Source organism: Miniopterus schreibersii (assembly GCF_964146895.1).
Source record: "Miniopterus schreibersii genome assembly, chromosome: 1".
In the NCBI taxonomy this organism is placed as follows: Eukaryota; Metazoa; Chordata; class Mammalia; order Chiroptera; family Miniopteridae; genus Miniopterus; species Miniopterus schreibersii.
In genome coordinates this window covers 134,489,040-134,508,299 of record NC_138101.1, presented here as the reverse complement: position 1 = coordinate 134,508,299, position 19,260 = coordinate 134,489,040, and the positions used below count along the sequence as shown (strand labels likewise).

At 44.6% G+C, this 19,260-nt stretch overlaps 1 gene segment (V, D, J or C); it reads left to right on the top strand.

Annotated features, from left to right (window-relative positions):
• LOC308556969 (T-cell receptor alpha chain constant-like) overlaps positions 1 to 19,260 on the top strand; it is a 543,909-nt gene that overhangs the window by 493,989 nt on the left and 30,660 nt on the right. The window contains exon 3 of the C gene segment in view: positions 14,308 to 14,363.

The following is a 19,260-nucleotide window of genomic DNA, read 5'->3' as shown; positions in this document are numbered from 1 at the left end:
CTGGGCACTCATATTTTGAGAAACCATCATGTCCACTTCTTAGCCTGTCACTTAAGGCTCTCTAACATCTGGACCCTTTCTGTTCTCCAAATTTATTTTCAGCTATTCCTCTCACAAATGCTCTGCCCCAGGCAAACTGGACGCATACTTCCCCTGAATGCCTACCCATGCCCCCGCCAGTACCTAATCTACATAAATCAGACACCATGGACTCCCCACCGAAAACAGGTTTGCGTATGTGAAACAAATTTTTTCTTAGCCAGGAGATCAAACACAGGTGTCACCAGGCTTAATTTTGTAGAGAGAATTTGAGAAATTATACGCCCTTTTCAAAAATTAATAAGGCATGGCGAAGAGGCAAATAGCAGAGTAGGAAGGAAGGAGATGCTTCTGCAACCGGTCTGGGAAGAAGGGATCTGCCCATAGGAAGACAATCTCTAGAAGAGGAACACTGACCAATTCCAAGCAGGACGTGTCTGAGCTGCCATATAGCCTGCCTGTCCCTTGTTTTCCCTCTGGAAGGTCCATTCCTGATTGTTGGTGGTGAAGCCCCTGGTCCTCAGGCATCTGGAGTGGGATGGGGAGAGATCCTGCTGTACACTTGGCAGCGGGGCCCAGGGAGTGTCCTCCTCGGATTTTCCTTCAAGTTACCTCAAAATTGAGAGAGGCTCCAAAAGCTCCCTTAGCCGGGATAGGAGAAACTACTTATAAGAGAATGACTTTAGGTTAGTCCCTGAGTTGTGTTATCTCCCAGGAAAGGGACAGTGAGGATGAAAAGTGTCTCCTAGGACAAAGACAGAAAGTGGTGAGCATCTTTTTCCTGGTGACTGTCTAAGCAGCAGATGGGAAGGTCTGAATTTGGAGTCAGGGGCTAATTCCAGGGCTGACCAGTGCCTGCAACTGCCTCTAGTTCTGTGGAGTGAGAAAAGGTGGGACTCCTCTTAGATGTTCCAGAAGCTGGACCTCGGTCAGAGGTGTCTGGCCCCAGTACCCTCAATGGGCGAACCAACGCTCTGACCCCTCTTGCCAGGTGGGCAGGGGCCACTGCCCTCAGTCTCTCCCACTGTGATGACAGTGCCTCTGGCAGTTTTGGCTTTGGTGCCATGAACATGAGCTATTCCTATTTTGTCCAAATAAGGTATATAATCTTCAGAACCCCTGGAGAATTATTATCTAAAACACCAGAGGAAGGGCTAGGATTTTGGCAACCAGCATCTTGGGCTTGTGCAGGGAAACTCCTTCTTTAGGGTATTCAGAAAGAATATCCTTCATTTCTCCAATGTAGAAACTGTCCTGAAATCCAAGTTGGTGCTAGGATTCTGTGCCAGGTTATTACTGTGACAATTACTTAATATTCTCTGTGTTCACTGTATTGCTCCTTCCAGAAGATCTTTAGGGAAAACCTAGTTCGGTTTCTAGAAGGTTTTTGCTGAGCTGAAGATCACTGTGTGAATAATAATGCAGGCAACGTGCTCACATTTGGAGGGGGAACAAGGTTAATGGTCAAACCTCGTGAGTATCTCTGCTGAATCCATAATGAATGCTCTCATTTCTAAAGGCAGCATGGCACTGAGTTTCATTTTGGGGTTGTTTTCTCCACCGAGTTTTATTTGTTGTTCATTCTGATCACTAATCCTAATGATCATACAGTGTTTATACATGCTATATGTACATAGGAAAGTGGGCACACATGTAACTGGCACAGGAACAAATGAATTGGAGAAAACCAGATTCCTTGTCCTTTTTGTCTTAACCGTTAGGGTCAGAAAGTCTAGTTGTGTTGAACATGAGGAGTGGGAGAGCCCGTCTTCAGGGGCTTTGTCAGGATTGAGCCACTCCTTGCTGGCCTGGTCAGGGGCAGCTCAGTCTCGAGGTGGAGGGATGAACTATTTAACCTCAGAAAAGCATTTCCATTCCAACCACTCTGTGAATGCACCACGATGGCTCTTTGACCAGGGCCCCAGCTGCAGGAGCACGCCTCTGGATTTGGGGATTGAAAGGGATTTCCTGGTACACATTGGCCTGGTCGGTTTCCGTAAAGCTTTCTGTGACTGTGTAATACTGGCAACAACTTTAAGCTGATTTGGGGACTGGGGACAAGACTGGCAGTAAAACCAAGTGAGTCTTCAAATTAATTCTCAAACCTATCTATGCAGTTTGAAATATCTCAGAAACTGTCTTCTTTTGAAGCCCAAATGTTTAAAATGTGCAGTTATGGGTAGTGTTTTTCTCCTGTCCACCCAAGCAGAACCCCTGCTTATCCTTCAATCAAAATAACTAGGTGGAGGGGTCCACAGTGCATGGGAGGAAGACAGTTAGAGTATGAGACTGTTTTCTCACAGAGCAAGCAGGTGGGTCCACTCCAAAAAAAGGCCATCAGGGAGCACTGGAAATTAGAGAAGGCGAGAATATGCATCATGTATTATGGCTTCCTTAGTCCATATGTGCCAACCTTACCATGGGCCCCTGGTAAATACTGTTCCCTGGCACCCTAATCAGAGATAAGTCGAGTGCTGCTGGGAACTCCCAGGACTAAGGTGCATCCCAGTGACCTCCCAAGAGAACGTCTCGCCAGCATGGATTATCCAGAATGACCCAAATTTACCATGTAATTCATGCATCTCTCAATCCTCATTGGCTCACAGCCTATGGTGGATTTGCTAGAAGTAACAGGAAAGGAGTGGGTTCCATCCTAATTCTGGTCTGTCTCCCCTGAGTTCTCTCCAGGAATTTCCAGAAGCATCTTAAAGATTCAAAATTGTGCTCTGTGCAACCAGACTGTGTTCTCAGCAGTGTTTGCTTGGCTTTGACTGGGGATAGCTCTGGAGCTGCAGGCTTGGTGAAGCTCAGGGAGAGGAAGGGAAGTTGTGCAGGGAATCCAAGGGGCTTTGAGAAAGACATCTCTGACAAAGGCATTAATGAATTTCTAAACGAGTTTCCTCCTGTTAATCTGATAAGCCTCTCTAGGGAGAAGGTCACCCTTACCTTTGCCACTCTAAATGTAAGACACGGGTTGTAAGAGAAAAAATGGGAAATGTCAATTGCAGTGCCAAACTGATGAGAGTGGGTATAAATATTAAACCAGTTTTAATATTAAGTTTATGAAATGTAAGTCTTTCAGGAGAACCAGCTCAGAGTATATTTATTAGGGTCAGTGAGCTGTTTTGTCAGTGTTATTGGTAGACACATTTTAAAGGAGAACCCAAATTAGAAAAAAGAATCCTATTAAAAAGTATAACATAATGGTTAAGAACACAAATTTTGAAATCTAATACCTGGGCAAACCCCAACTGTGCTCCTTACTAGATGTATGACATTAAGCAGGTTACCTAATTTCTTCATGCCTCGTTTTTCTCATCTGTAAAATGGGCATAATAATAGTACCTAGCTCACTGAATTGTTGTGAGATTAAAAGAGTTTATACCTGTAAAGGGCTTTGCATAGTAGGCCTTCAATAAATATTAGTTATTAGCAGATTGCTGGAGGGAAATCGGGGGGGAATTATCTCTTTTTGAAGTTTTTGTAAGGTGCAGCATTAGAGTGTAGTTCTGGAATCATCGGAAAATTCACCTTTGGGGAGGGGCCAATATTTCAAGTAAAACCAGGTAGGTTTGAATGTTGCTGACTAAGCCACAATTGCCATCTATGCTCTTTTTCAACTTCAATCTGTGCCTTTTCAACCTCTAACCAAATACTGTTATTTTTAAGTTTTATTTTCCTTTTATAAAAGTTAGTAGAATGTGTCTTTTCCAACCCATTTGGTTTCAGCGAGGGGCAAGACTTGAGGTGAGGTGGGTCTGGAAGTTCTAAGCTAAGACTGAGAGAATATCAGTTTGGCTGACTTGGGAGAAATAAAAACTTCAAATGTGAGAGGTTCACAAAAAATAAAGGTAACTTTACAGAATAGGAGACTAGAGTAGAAACCACCCCTGTAGCCACTAGAATTCCTTAAGAACTGTCTTTCAAGCACGAAAATGGCAAGCTTTTGGGGAGGGAAAAAATGGGGAGGAGAGACTGTTAGTGATTTGGATTTTTTTTGTTAAGAAACATAGACGACAGCATTTTCTAGAGGATATGTATAGCATACCCCTGGTGAGCTCTATAGAGGAAGAAAGTATAGCAGAGCAAAGTGTTTTTGTACTGGGCAGAAACACTGTGCCAATATCTGGGACAAACAAGCTTGTCTTTGGGACTGGAACAAGACTCACCGTTATTCCCCGTAAGTCCTTTGCCACTTGAGAAACGGCCCTTAATCTATAAGAGCCAGCTCTCACATCCCCGACAGCTAATAAGAATTTTTAAATGAGCTTCCATGTGTTAACCTGATAAGACTCTCCAGGGAGAAGGTCACTCTTACCTTCCTGGCTCTAAACGTGTAGTAAGACCCGTGCAGTAAGGGAAATGGGAAATGTCAATTGCAGTGCCAAGACAAAGAGGGTGGGTATAAACATTGGGCCAGTTTTAATGTTAAGTTTATAAAATGTAACCCTTTCAGAAGAACCATATTGGGCACAATTATTAGTTTGTGTCTACACAGCACAATTGTCCAGTTAATGTGATTACTGTCAGTAGCTGATCCAGGTATTATTCAGGCACTTCCTTGAAAAACCTTCTTTGTGCTCTAAGTTGCCTGAACTGACTGTCACGTTACCTAAATAATTGCCAGATCTGTTTTACTTTGTGCTGTATAGGCTCAGCCTAATGAAAACAAATGCTGTTGTTTTTCCAGTCTGTCTCCTCCCCACCCAGAAAGTTTTCCTTCTATTCAACATCTCTTCACACAAAGGAAAGATATCCAACAAACCACGTGACTTATAGCTGCTGCTATTTTGCATTTATATGACTCCTTTCCTTGGGAGAGATTAAGACACTTCGTTCAATTTATTAGCTCAACAGATTGACAGCCTAATTAGGAAGAGAGAAACAGATTCTGAGTATCTTTTTGTGGCTGCTGTTCCTGCCCCTCATGTGGAACATTTGGTCAGATGACTCTGTGAGGCAGAAATAAGACAGGGAGGCAGTCTCCGTGTGTCGTGTGGGCCTTCTCAGCTGCATGTGAGAAGTCGGTACAGGAGGTAAAGTACTAAATAGGTCAGGGCAACTGACAGAGCCAGGGACATTTCTTTCCCCTAGAATTCATATGTTCTCACAAAGCAGAGCGTGACAAATTTTGACATCAGCTGTGTGTTTGTCGACTCTCACCTTTGTTCTCAGACCCTTCCACTCCAGGTCTATCTTTCCATCTCTAACTTTTCTATCTAACTCCTTTCTCTCTCCTTTGATCCCTGATGATCATGCCAACCCCACCACATGACACCACCTGCTTCTTTAGCCTTTCAGTTGTATTTCTGAGGAGTTTCTTAGCTCCTTGAGTGACCTCCAAATGGCTCAGGCACCTGAGGGTGCCTGAGGGTGGACCCCAGCAGAGCCCCCACAGAGGTGGCAGTGGCTGCCACAGGGTACCAAGTGCCTATATGGAGGCCAGAGCTGGGCCCTGGATGAGAAAGAGCCTCTAAGGAAGGTCTATCACAGAATAAGCAACACTATGGCTTTCATGACACTCATGTCTGAATCCTCTCCTACCTGGGATATGGTGGCTTCCACCTGGGGACTCGAGTCGAGTGGCTATGAAGAGATGGCAGAGTTTTTGTATTGGAGTCAACCATTGTGCAAAGATAGGATATGGGGGTACGCTGCATTTCGGGTCTGGCACTCAAGTGATTGTTACTCCAAGTAAGTGTGTCTTTTCTCATTTCTGTGGCATATCTGTATATCTTACAGAGTTCTTTACCCCCTCACCCTTCCCCTGTTTCCCAGCTAGGCACTGATGCGATACAGTTTCTGGATCTAACTACACTGACCATTTGACCACTGAGATGGTCAAATTCATTTTTAAAAATAACTTTGACTGATTTCATTTAACGCTGCCAACAGCAAAGGGAAATTAGTATGTCATGGGAACCTAATCTATGCTCACTGGCCGCCATGGGAGGACAGTCAAGTCTTCTTATCCCCGCTGCAGTCAGCCCTCAGAACTCAGCTGACCTTTTCCAGGCCTGTCTCTCCTGGCAGATTAAGTGGTTGTATCTACTGACTTTCTGGTGGCAAAACACACAAGACAGATATATTCTCCTTCAGTTTTTACTAAAAAATCTTTTAGTTAGTTATTTTGACAATGAGCTTCAGCCGACATGCTCCCCCCCATTCGTGTTCACAGTGTCTTGGCTTGAACAAGCCCATTTCCCCCACATTGTTCAAAACGCGTTTCTGTGTTGTAACCCGCTGCGATAACACTTTTATCTTCACAACATTCTCCAAGGTAAACAGCGTCACACATCATCAGACATATTTCCCAGACAGAAGAGCCAAAGTACAGACAAGTTAAATAATTTAAATCAAACCCCCCAAAAAATCGGAACTGAAATTAGAGCTTGAGATTCCCTGTGTTCTTCTGGTGAGTTATCTTGAGCTGTCATCTTTGTGAATGGAAAACATAATCGGCACAGGCCACGGGCATTTGCAATTTAACAAAAACTGACTGTTTCATTGCACTGGTGTTTTAAGTGTATCCCCCAATCTTCTTTGATGTTGGTAGTTATTTGATGCCAGTGACGGGTAAGAGCAGAAGGGGCAGACAAGGAGGCGGAGTGCCCTGCTGGGCTGCGGTTTTTGTAGGCCTCGCTATCACTGTGGGGCTCTCGAGCAAAGACAAACTTGTCTTTGGGGCTGGAACCAGATTACATGTCTTTCCAAGTAAGTACTAGAAGGAACATATTTGAAGAGGTGTTTTCTATACGCAGCCGACTCGCTCTGGTATGTTCTCACGGTACTGCAGGCCGCGCTCCCAGCGCTGCGCTCGCCGGGGGCCTTCCACGCCTCCAGCTGCCTGGGTCCGAGTTCCTCAGGACGTCATTTTTCAGATAGAACTGTCTGTAAACCAAACCAGTTTAATCTCTATATGAATACCATGGTTCTGAGTAGAATCCTATCAGCAATGAAGACTCTAGAGACAGAGAATTAGAAGCATTATGACTCCAGACAAATGATTCATTTCTCTCTTTTGCATTTTTATTTAAAAATACCAGGAAAGGTGAAGCAAATCCAACTTCTCCAGTTTGAAAATTGTTTATGAATTATGCTTGCGTTATATGCAGAGAGACCGAGATTGACTCTGGATGTTTAGTCATTCGATTTCATCATCTGTGTGTGGAATCTATGATAGGCAAGGAAGTCAAATGTAATTAAATGAACAAATAATCTCCAATAGTCAATATTCTTACATTGTTTCATGTGCTTTGCTCTGGACTTTTTATCTGGGATTTATCTCTAATAGGCTGCCTGGAAGGACAGTGAAGGTTTTTGTTAAGGTTTTCGTGTCTGTGTGGATAGCAACTATAAGTTGATCTGGGGCTCTGGAACCAAGCTAATTATAAAGCCAGGTAAGTTTCAGAGATGTGACTGTAAGGAAGAGACGACACGGGTTGAATAATACATGAAGCTTAGCATGCAAATTATATTTTTAAGAACAATCCAGCCTGCTGGAGACAACATACTTGACCCAAATGGAGTTTTCACTCCCAGTGAGAGGCAGTGTCAGTCACCAACCCTCTTGTTTGGTCTAGTTACTTACAGAATGAATAATGCTTAACTAGCCCTCTAAGAGAGCAGAGCTAGGTTGTTAAGTAGTATCTAATTCCCTCTGATATGGTTTGAATTTTTTTCCAAGGACAGAACGAGCCTCATTCCATTGGAAGAATGAATTCAAAGGGAAAGGTCCTCCATCAAAGACCAGGGGGCGGGAGGGGAAATAGCGTGCCTGCTGCTTCCCCACACCCTTGCCTCTGGCTGCTGTCCCGAGTGGGGAGCAGATGCCTGTAAAGCTCTTAGTCATTTGCTGGTGAATCACCCAGGTTTCTGGGCCTTAGCACAAACCCCGCAAGGAGGTAACTTAAAAGGCAGGGTCAGGGGATGTCAGGGGAATAGGGAGGCTGAAGGGATACCTGGCAAGTCAGCCTTTGCTGCAGTGGGGCTGAGGTGTTCTTAGCCTGGAAAGACTGAGCTCATGGGCACCCCATCCTGCCATGCCCTTTCCTGGGGGTTATTATAAAGCTCTGAAGGGCTGTGTGACTTTTGGGAGTGGAGGAAACAAGCTTGTCTTTGGGACTGGCACTCTGCTTTCCATCCAGCCAAGTACGTAAGTAGTGGATTCTGTGTACATGACAAGTGGGAAGTGACAGCCAATCTGGGAAAAGGGTTTAGTTCCCCACAGTCATCCCTTATTTACCACAATACAGCAATCTCTCAAAATTCCCCATTCTCCTGGATGGCACCCCACTGTCAGAAGAGGAAATGGTGCTAATATTAAGATAAATCTCAGGGAGAGAAACTACTGTGGGAAAATTGTTTTCATCTAAATGCTGTAGGTTTTCTGTTCCATGAACCCTATTTTCAGGCCGTTTCTCAGCTCTGGTCCTACCTTTACCTGTATAGATACAACCTCTGCTCAACTCTGCAGTTTGTACAACTGCATGTCATCTGGTCCAAAAGAGGATATAGGCCATATCCTCTTTTTCTTCCCAAAGAGACTCCAGAGCTATATTTGGGAGGTTGCTGAGAAGACAGGCAAAACTGACCCCAGGGTTGGGGAAAGGGGGAGGGAGGAAGGCAAAGACCAGACTTAGGGTAAGTCGGCTTAGTATTAAAACAGTGATCCATATAATAGCTTCCCTGTATTACCTGCACTTGCTTCCCCTTTGTTTTCCTTAGAATGGTTTATTCTGGATGCCCTAGGCTGAGAGAAGAGAAATAAAATAAGTTTTGAATGTTTTCTCTTCAAATCTGAAGAATCTACAAGCCACAGTCATTTGGGGATGAGTTCAAGCCTCCTCTCTCCATACTTAAAATTCTATCACTTATGCTCTACTTTTAACCAAGACCTGGTATCACCGGCTTGGATGCTCAGCCCTCTCCTTCAGTGCTGAACGTGTATTAAAACCCAGCCAATGCTCAGCTTTGTGATAAAGAAGCTTTTGTGTGCTCTGATTCTTGCCTTTAAGCTACAACCTTTCTTATGACAGAAAATGTTCACTTCCTCCATTTATTTCAGAACTTGACTTTGAGGTTGTGGCAGATGGTGTGTTATAACTGCTACCCTTGTCTATCTGAAACATCGTGTGTGTCCATGGTGGAACTTCTTTGGGGAAAGAAAGGACTATTTGCCTTTTGCCACTCTTCCCTGGTGAAATCTTTTCTTAGGCTGCCACACTGAGACTATTACACAAGTGAGAAAGCTTTGAAATCACTTGACCAGTGAGCAGAGGACAGGATCGTGGCGTTTTGGTTTGGGTGGAGCCTGGATGTGAGTTCAGTTGGCTCTGCAGCTGGAAAATCTCCCTGGGAATATAGGAATGCATCATCCCTTCAGACCCAGCAAGAGTTGTTAACAAATTATCTGATTTAGCTTTGGCAGATTTAAGCCTAGAAACGCAAAAGGGTTTTTAAAGCTCATAAGTTTGGTCTTTTGAAATAAAAATGATTTGCTTTATGTAGCAGAACCAATTCTTTTCTTCCTATTACAAAAGGCCATTTTCTAGAGACACAGAAATTTAAAAATCATGGAGAGTCCAAATGCCCCCTCACCATGGTGCCTTGTGTTTGATGGGGTTTTGCTAGGGGTTTTAGTAAAGGCAGGAAATGCTGTGGGAATAATAATGCCAGAATCTTCTTTGGAACTGGAACCCAGCTGGTGGTTAAACCCAGTAAGTGACCATGTTCTTTTTATATTCAACCCAACAAATAAATCCTGTGAAGTTAGTGGAGATTTAACTTAATATGTAGACAACTGTACCTTTGGGAAAAGATGACTTTTGCAAATGCATGAAACATTTGTGACTGTTAAGAATAGAGTGATAATGATAAACAATGCAAAATGAGACCATGCCAAATTGCCTTTAATATGGTAGCTCAGCTCTCCTTTTTCCAGAGATACAGTAGCCATGAGTTATTTACAGCCACAGTATCTCTTCAATTATATTCTGCAATGATTTGTGTGTTTACTGTGATTTTACCCATTAATCTTGTATTTTATTCTATTAAAAAATAAGAATTTATCTCACTTTAAACACCACTAATATGTAGAAGGTATTTTCTTTGTCTTTCATGTCTGCATATGTATTTATTCTAAAAGACCTAATAAGAAACCCAAACATTGTCTCATTTTGATAAATGTCCACATCTAGTCCCATATATGTCAAATTTTACAAAAACAACTTTACTATTCAAATGCAATGGGGTTAAAAAGAAAAAAATTCTGAGATCAATTGATGATCCCAGATGGCTTTATAAATGCCTGAAAAGAAATACAGAGTGAAATAAAATGGCAGGCAGATGACAAGGTTTTTGTTTAATGATCAGTTCATCCACGATGAGTAAAAACTTTTTTAATATATCTCATTAGGGAGGAGGAAAATAAGAAATTCAGAGCCTTGGCATTCCTAGGGATACACCCGGGTGTCAGTTCCTCCACAGTGCCATTTTGGGGACAATGCAGCCCATCAAAATGTCAGTCAAAGAAATAATTTTAAGAGGCTGGTGTTGTCAAGTTGACTGGCCATGTTATAAACCCTACAGCAGGTTATAAATGAGACTAGGCAATAACCAATCCAAGGAGCTTTAAAGTAGGGTAGCTTATTTTTAAACGGTTGGGCTGTGGGAAATGTCCAAAGACAAGGAAAGCAGCTACTTGACTCCATAAGTTTGTGTTAGATCTAGTAAACATGACCAACCTATGTTAATCTTCTCAAATCACTGCAGTAAAGAGCATTTGGGGGGTAGGTAGACAATGAGGAGGCGGCAGTGGGGCTTGTTTCTTTAGGAGTCAAACAAGGACCCATCAGGGCTAGTGGTAATGGCATCAGGTTTCCATCACTTAGTGGCGAGTGACCATATTCTCAGACTGCGAAAGGAGAACATTTCCCAAAAGACAGGGATGCCTCTGGGCCAGAATGAATGATTCCCACTACCCCCAGCTCGGGCAGGGCTATAATGAGTACAGCAAACGTGCACTTGGCCTAAGGTGAGGTATCTTCAGGGTTTGGTGACAGGGCCACTCTAGAACATCACTGAGGGAGAGGTGAGGGCTCTGTAATGCGGTTCCATATCAGGCAGAAATTCAGATGTACGTCTGACGTGGCCCCTTCCTGCTCCCATCTTTTTTGGGGGGCGCTGAAGAGTGGATTTCTAGTGTGGCTGTCTGCCCAGTCATTTTTTTGCCTGAAGTAATGGAGCTGTGTGTGATATCGCAGAGTTTATGGAATTGTTGCTTTTATAATTCACTTTCAGTGTCAAATGAGGTCATCCAATTTCCTCCATGCATATTTGCAATAAGCGGCATAAAATTCAAGCAACGCAACCAGGAGACACAGAGAAAGATGGCTGAAGCGATAATGAGGCCTGTTTATTATAGTAAAGGAGACAGTGTGGGAGTGTTAAGTCCTATGAAGGTAAAATATCTGTCAGGGGATGTGTAGCTTTCCTAAAAAGAGTCACTAGTTTTTGTTATGGCCCCAATCACAGTGTGAACAGTCTTAACAAAATCATCTTTGGAAAAGGGACTCAACTTCATGTTCTCCCCAGTAAGTGCTGTTCATGTGATTTTCTGATATTGACTCCCATTGAGTTAAAAGTGGTTTTGGTTTAGGTGGGGAAAGTTTCCCAGACTCTAAGATGTGTGGGTAGCCTCTGGGCCCTGGGCCCTCTGCTCCCACAGAAGCCCAGTCCTCAGCCCTTCCACAGCTGAGCCAAACACCAAATTCTTCTCCTCTAGAGCTGGGAAAGTTGCCGCCAGTGTTCTGCTGCTTAAAAATGAATTATCGTTTTTGTTGTTTATATATTATAAACAGTAAAAATTGTGAAATTTGGTCCAAAGTTCATCTTCAAGACTCCCCCAAGGTTTGTCCCCAGTGGACTTGTTTGGACACATTGTTAAACTCAGTGTGATTTTTGGCTCCAACCAAAGTGGTTTTGGAAATGGCCTCAGCCTACCTATGACCCCTCTCCTTCCACTCTTCACAAAAGGCCCACTTTCCCCTGTTTGGCCTCTTCTAAAATTCCTGGCTCTGATACCTGTGCCTTCTCATTTCCCTTGTTCCAGGGATGGGCGGGAGATAACTTTCCAAAGAGCTACTTTAGCGCCAGAAGCAACAAAGATGGTGTCAGCCAAGAGTAACATCTTATGTTGAGCCTTTTCACTCTGCGATTTTCCAAATCCTTTTCTCCTTTTAGGAAAAGTAGCCACTTTTTTTTTCCCCCTAGCACAACAAAGAGTTTGTTATGAGGCCAGAGACAGGGATTTCCTTTGGAATATTTTTCATAGGCTAACAATAAGTTGGAAGTTTGCGGGCGGTTCAGAAATGCATTCTTGAGCCACAGCTCCATGTATGGAGGCTCTTATCAGCGAAGCAGGTGGCCAGAGCCAGAGGCATGGTAATCACACGGATTTCGGTAGAGAATCAGGAAGGAGGCAGAGACGTGCTAAGGGAAAACAAAAACTATGGTTAAATAGGGAGATTTCTGGGAGATTCTATCAGGAAGAATACTGGGGCCAGGCACTCAGAGTTTTTGTTATGGAGACAATCAGTGTGGGAATTCAGCAGGCAGGCAACTTGTCTTTGGAAAGGGCACAAGACTTTCTGTGACTGCAAGTAAGTGTCACTGGTCATCCCTAATTTTAATCAGCAATGTTTTCTTCCCTTGAATGATTTTTTAGGGTCCCTAAGAATGGGTTTTGCCCCAAGAAAGGTCTGTGAGGAGCTGGAAAGTTAGTGTTGAGCAGAAAAATGAACAGATTACTCTAGCATAATGCAAAAGCCCACCAGACTCTCATGGGCAAGCACATGTACCCCACCCTGGCCTCAGTGCCTCCAGCTTGCTCTGACCATGCACCCTGGCCCAGTTCCCTCTTCTGATCCCAGGAGACCAAAACCTTAGGACAGAGAACCTGAGACTCCTTAGCCTGGGGAGCACAGGAAGGCTGGTCTGATATCTAAGAGTCATTTTTAAATATAATGTGGGTTTCTATTTAATGTTGTCATTAATTTTTATTTGATGTAAGTAATACCTGAAAACTTCTCCTTGTAAAAACAATTCAAGTTACAGATAAATCCAACATACACTTTGACCCCCTTCCTTCGAAATCAGTTTCTTCCCCAAAGGTGACCATTGGGACTGGCTAGAAGTGTTGTGATGAGTTTCTATCTGGAGTATGTTGACATGAAACCCCCTTTCTTTAAGGAGGGAAGCTTGAGACATAAAGAACTCAGACTGCAGTTTGCAGATTTCAGTTAGATATAAAGCACAGTTGCTTTAATGCAAAGGCTGTTGGTAAAGGAGAGCCACCTTCCCAGGAGCTCTTAAAGGCTAGACAGGTATTTGCTCAGCGAGCACCATGTGTGAGGACGGGAAGGCGGACTAGATGACCTCTGAGATCCAGCGGGTCTCTGTGGGACTCCATGGTGAGCCCCTGTACCTGCTCTCCTCTTTTGCCTCTTGTCTGGTTATTGTTACAGTTGGAGCTCTTTGTCAGCACTGCGCCTGTGCTGTGAGTGGTTTGATTTTCTCAGCATCTGTGGGGTTTTTGCAAAGAAAGGAAACTCTGTGCATACTCTGGAGTTGGGGCTTACCAACTCACTTTCGGGAAGGGCACCAAACTCTTGGTCACACCAAGTAAGTTCTTCTTTCTGGCTAATTATTCTTCCCGAGAAGCCGGTCTTCCATCACGCAGAAGCTGTCAAAACACAGGTGGTGTTTTCTTTGCTTGGTTTGTGTTGGGTGGTTCGTGATACCAGTTGGAAAACAAGGTTATTAATGCACATGTTCCCTGGGGCATTGTATTTGGCTTTTAATATCCACGTAATCTTTCCCTGAGAAAATATGTGAGCCTCCACGAGGAGGAAGTTCCTGGGAAAGTAGGAGAGAAAACTGCAGGAACTGGATGAAAATAGACAAAGCGCCTGCAGGAAAAACAAACGAGACAGGGTCCCAAGAGACCAAGCAGGAGCCACTTTGAATTTCCCAGGAGCTGCCCCTGCCAAGGCCCATTCTTTCAAGGAAAATTGCGGCAAAGAGCATGGGGCTGGGAAGTTGCTAATTATTAGTAGTCATCCCACGTTCTAACCTAATTACAAGGAGAACTGCTTTGGCCATGTGCAGTCATTTCGGGGTTTGTTTTCCTGCGTGCTTCCTCCACCTCCACCTGTCTTCCTAAAGGCCCCAGTCAAGGTTATTGCAATAGCTCTGATCACTGTGTAGCGCCAACACAGGCAAATTAATCTTTGGGAATGGGACCATGCTCACTGTGAAACCAAGTAAGTTGTGTTCTCTGGCTGGGCCTTTAGGGGCAATCAATCAAATCATTAGTTTGAAAAATACTTTAATCCTGTGCATCTGCTTGGGCTCTTTATTAATGTTCTTTCCCCAAAGAGGGCTGCTTCTCCTCTCTGCTTTAAAATGAGATGTGTGTGTGCGCACACACACACACAGGCATGCATTTTCTCTGGCTCGTGGTGAGGGCCCCTCAGGAGCATATACAACATTTCCAGAGAAATAGAGATGTAAACAATAATTGACCAGTGAGGATGAGAGTGGCCCCCTACTTGGCTTCCCTGCGTTCTCCCTGCCACATGGGATGTGCTTTGGCTCCGTCCAATGATGTAGGGTAGGAAATCCCTCAGCTTCTCTCTGTAATTCCAAAATTTAGCAACCCTTAGTGCCAGAAAGTACTTTTTCACATCTAACTTTGCCCACCCCCCACTGTAATTTAAATCTCTGAAAACAGCCACTAGAACTTTGGGCATCTAATTTAAGAACAAAGTTTCTACTGTAAAACATGGGCCTCAGCTCTGAGTCTGCAGCTTCTCTGAGATGGCACAAGTGCCTCTGGACACTCTGAAGCCAGTGGTGATGGGTTAGGCTGTATGGCATGAGCTTTGGAAACAGAAAAACCCAAATTCAAGTTCTGGCTCCACCACTTTACCAGCAGTGTGACCTTGGGCAAGTTATGTAACCTCTCTGAGCCTCAGTTTCCCCATCCTTAAATGAGGGTAAAAATATAATTATCATGTTGAGTTATTGTAAAGACAGAATAAAATAATACAGCTGAAGTATTTCGCATAGTGTCCAAAACCTAGAAAGAGCTCATTAAACCCTGGCTATTAATAATAATGATAAACATCATCTCCAACACGCAGCTGAGCTTTCATTTCGCCCCTCAGGCTCTCTGTCAGGCTCTGTCATGCATCAGGAGGGGAGCCGGCATGGGGGGAGGGCCGGGAAAGTCAGCCTGGTCTATGAAGTTCTTCACCTGGGATTCGAAAGTGTCTAAGTGGAAATAAAAAGACTCCTGGCTCTTTTAAATACAGAATCATCCCAGTGTCCAAGGCAGGAGAGAGGTTTCTGCAGAGAGCTCCTGAGGCTGCACACAAGCCCCTAGAGCAGGCATTCGGCCCACAGCCTACCTTGCGAGTGTCACATAAACTGACACCTTGCACCACCCTATCGCCACACTGATCCCAGTGTGACTTTCTCCAAACTGCCCCGAGCCCCTTCCCAAGACATGTGGAAGGACAGGGATAGAGAGAGAATAGAAGTTTCACAGGGAAGAGCAACTTATCCCAAAACCGTCCTTCTGCTCCTTTGGGCAGCGAAGCTCCTCGTGAGGGTGATGCCTGAAAATAGCCCCTAAATGAAACTTTCAGGCCCAGAGATGGAAGATCAGTAAGGTCCAGAGAGCAAAACTGAGGCGGTTAATATAGAAGAAAAGAGACTGAGGGCGAGGTGGGCATTGCGTCCCAGATCTGAATCTGGGAAGCAGACATTAAACAAAGGCTGCAGGGGCTGTGTTCCCCAGCTCCACCGGAGACAGACCACAGTTCCAGGCTAATACTGCAAGAAAAAGGGGCTCAGGTTGGTGGTAAAACCTTCCTAATAGGTTTTTGAACAATGAAAATGAGCTGTCAGGAGTAGTTGCCAGAGCACTTTCTCTAGAGGGCTTTTGAAAGGAGATGGACCCTCCTCTGTCAGAGGTGACTGAAGTGCAGCCCTGCCTGGGGGCAGAAGGAGAAATGAAAGAACTTTGCGCCTCTTCCCAGCCCCGGGAGCCTCTCTCTGTGAAAAACCTCTGGCTCATTAATGCGGAGCTGCATCCTTGAGAACACCGGGGTTGCTCGGTTAAGTTTTGGAACATTTGCTAGGTGTGTCCCAAACTCCCTTTGTTCTCAGGACTGGACAGGACAAATGGGCTGGATTTTTCATCCTGCAGCCAAAAACACAGGTTCTGGGTCCTGACTGGCTTGTGGTGGTGACAGGTGCAGGGTGAACCCTCGGGGGTTTTTGCAGAGCCCAGAGGCACTGTGGGAATAACTATGGCCAGGGCTTGATCTTCGGTGGCGGAACCAGATTGTCTGTGCTGCCCTGTGAGTACCTTTCGGTGGGAGAGGAAATGGCTCAGCGTGGGAGTGAGCCAGAGGGGACTGAGACCTGGGTCCATTGTGACCTTAGGAGCCCGGACGAGCAGGAGGTGGGAAGGGAGTGACAACAGAACCTGAGGACAATAAGGAGAGGGAGGGATCGTTTATTCAGGGAGGGAAGTCACAGGCCTGTGGGAATAACACTGGAAGAAATACATTCCAGGTTTCCTTTCTCGGGAGGGCTTTGTGCGGGTGGCAGCTGAGTTGGCAGGTTTTTGATGCTGAGATAATCACTGTGGGGAAGGACAAGGCTTCTCCTTTATCTTTGGGAAGGGGACGAGACTCCTTGTCAGGCCAAGTAAGTGGCATATAATTTGAAATTGTGCACTGAATACGATTATCTCCAAAATGCAGACCTGCTCTCTTTTCCACAGGGGCCTCCTTGGGTCAGAAGGACGTTATAGGGGCTGAGCAGACCAAGGCCCAGAGCCTGGTCACCTCCCGCGTCCTTGAAGGAGCTCTGACAGGTGTGGAAGGAAAGAAACCCACCAGGATCCCACCCATACCCTGGCCTTGGGGTCCATCCACTCTCTCAGGCTTCCAATAAATAAAACCACCTGAAGGCAAGTCTGCCTCAGAAGGAGATTCAATAGTTATCCCCATTTCATAGACTTAAAGCCTGAGGCAAGGAGAAGCCAGTGATTGACTTAGTTCCAACAGGAACAGAACTCAGGCGTCCTGGAACAGTTTTCCAGTAGACTCGTGAATTCAAAGCACCAGGTTATTGCAATGGGGGGGTAGCAGCAGTAATCAGCTGTAATCTGAGCTCCAGCGATGCTGAGGACCAGGTTTGACTTTAGGTAAACTCCTGGAGTGGGGGGTTTTGTCCCTGTGGGGGTGGGCAGTGGGAGGGGGCTTCGTTAACCCCAGCAGTGCTGCTCTCTGGCCCTCTGCCTGGGAAGTAAATACAGCTCTGGGCACACATCATCCTCGACGTCTTGAAGAAAGAAAAATTGGAAGAGAAGGGAGGGAAAAGCTTATATCTCATATCATGCAGTTGCCTCATTTCGTAGCGAGATTGTTTCCCCATGAGCAGTTTGTCTTCATTTAGCAGCTGTCTTCTCTGGGGAAGCCATTTCTGTAGAGGTGTTTGTCACAGTGTGACAACTGGTGGCTGGGGGAAGATGAATTTCGGAGCAGGGACCCAGGTTGTGGTGACCCCAGGTAAGCCTGACTCCCTGGACCCTCACCTGCCCTTAATTTTAACCTCTGTGTGCCAAGTATTTGAGCCGAGACCATAAGAAATACATTGGAAAGGAAGCCATTTCCTGAAGAGCAATACCCGGAGCCATTAAGCAAAAATGAGAGATCGGTTTGGTGTTAAGTAGAAACAATTTGGGTAAATAGGAATTCTCATTATTCTTTACCAGTCCCCTGTGTAAGTACCTTATGCCCCTTGTAAGGAAAGAAAAGGTTACAACAATAAGAATAACAGTGATTCACGCTGTGGGGGGGAGATCTGCCTTGGAGCTGGGGGGGGACTTCGAAATGTGCTCAGGAAGATTGGATGGGTTCTTGACAGGCAGCGTAACACAGTGTGAATTATAACCAGGCAGGAAAGCTTATCTTCGGACAGGGAACTGAGTTATCTGTGAAGCCCAGTAAGTATAAAAGTATCTGTGGATTAAGCAGTGTCTGTGGATTAAGGGCTGATTTGGGCCCAATTGTTCACTATATAAAGAATGTTTAGAAAGAGTGAATGGGCCTCAAATAAAAGGGAGACAAAAGTGTCCCTGGCTAGGAGCTGACATCTTGGTGCACAATGAGCCATGGAGAGGAGTTTCTGAGAATTGCTCCCAGAATATATGTGGTGGGACTAAAAATGTGTGACCGATTCCCTGGGGTATTGGCCAGGATATGTAGCCCTGGATTTGTCCGTCAATCAGTGGGCAAGACTCCTGATTCCTCAACAAACCTCTAATGCACTATTTATTCTCTTTGTCTAAGATTAGGTCAGTTTCTAGAAAGAACCTCATAAATAATGATTATTGACCAAAATAACTGTGATTAGCCTCTCCCAAAACCTGAAGATCACTTTTTAAAAAAAAAAAATTTACTTATAAGTACTGTGGGACATTTTCTGTTTCTGAGATTTTAGGCCAAAAATTTGTACTACATAGCATCATGGAACAGAGGGAATTCTTTAAATCATCCTTTCTGACTGTCTCCATTTATGAGGAAACTGAGACTAAGAGAAGAGACTGGTCATGGCCCCACAGCCAGTCTATGGCTAAGTAGGACTAGAACTTAAGTCTCCATTTGCTGAACCTATCTCTATCAATTTTCCTGGCCTGAACTTTGAGGAGTCTGCAGGACTCATCTGACAGGTAGTTTTGTGCCTCTACTCTAGGCTCAGTGCCCAGACCAGGGACCCATCAGGGGACAAACTCAGCGAGCCATAGCCCTCAGGGAATTTACATTCTGGAGTGGGTCCCATCTGTTCCCTTGGATATGATGGTCCATATCCTGATCCCTCTTAGGCATGACCCTTGTATACCATCCTCACTAACTTAGGAAATAGTAAAATTTATTTTTGTTGCACTTTTAAAGTCTTTTAGCAGCCAAATCAACATAGAAGCCACTTTAGTCATAAGAAAGGAAATGACCCCAAAGCAAGTGGAAACTAGAAATTTCCCTGATAATTTGATCATCATAAAATTATTTTATCAATATGAAACTAATGCTCAAATTTACTGGATAATGCCAGCTCTATACCTCATTTAGATCCCATTGACTG